Raw genomic sequence first — 1,029 nt, 5'->3', positions numbered from 1 at the left:
CAGTACAACGAAAATACGCGGTAAACAACACACAACTCACGTTGTATACACATTCACTAAACAAAGCCGGCAACGCGGTAACTTTAACGTCACAGCACGTGAGTAACAGCAGTGCTCACTGCGCTGTGATTGGCTGGCGCCACACGCTGAACGTCTAGTGCCTATCGTTCTTCACTTGTTACTCTGTTACGCTGCCAACTTCATACGCAAACGTCAAGTGCAATGTTTCAACGGCCCGGGTATAAGTCGATTCGATACCACATGACGAAAACGGTGCGATTTCTCAGGTGTTCACTACATGTGGATATTTTTTTCATTCTCTCCTGTAAAGTTTCTCCCAGTCGTTGTTTCCAGCAAAATCGAAAGATCGTCGGTCATGTCCAAGGCACCAAAGCCGGCTAATAAGTCAATAATCAATTACTAGCACATGAATTGTACTGCTTCTTACTGGCCGATTACATCAACTTAGAAGCTTCTTCTGTGTTCTACTGTGGAGCGTTTAGTGTCTCCGCATATCGCGGAACGCGATATAAGTTTGCAGAAGTTAAATGTAACCGTTCTACTGAGAAACGCGGCCAAAGTGACGAACTGGCATTACGTCGATACGATAGCAAATGACGAAAACGGTGCGAATTCTCAGGTTTTTACAACATTTGGACACTTTTCACATTCTCTCGTTTAACGTGGCTGCCAGTCGTTGTTTCATGCAAAATCTTAGGGTCGTTGGTCATGTCCACGTCACCAAAGCCAGCTAATAAGTCAATAATCGATAACTAAAACTTGAATTGTACTGCTTCTTACTGTTTGATAACATCAACTTAGAAGCTTTTTGTGTGTTCAACTGTTATGCTTTTAGTGCCTCCGCATACCGCAGCACGCCACATAGGTTTGTAGTCGATATATGTAACCGTTTGAGAGAGAAAAGCTTCCTATGCGACAATCTGGCATTCCGTCAATACGATTGCACATGACGAAAACGGTGTGATTCCTCAGACTTTTACTATTTATGGACTCTTTTCACATTCTCTC

The sequence above is a fragment of the Schistocerca gregaria genome, unplaced genomic scaffold (assembly GCF_023897955.1).
Source record: "Schistocerca gregaria isolate iqSchGreg1 unplaced genomic scaffold, iqSchGreg1.2 ptg000362l, whole genome shotgun sequence".
Lineage (NCBI taxonomy): Eukaryota > Metazoa > Arthropoda > Insecta > Orthoptera > Acrididae > Schistocerca > Schistocerca gregaria.
The sequence above is the reverse complement of the archived record's forward strand: the minus strand, read 5'-3'. Positions refer to the sequence as shown.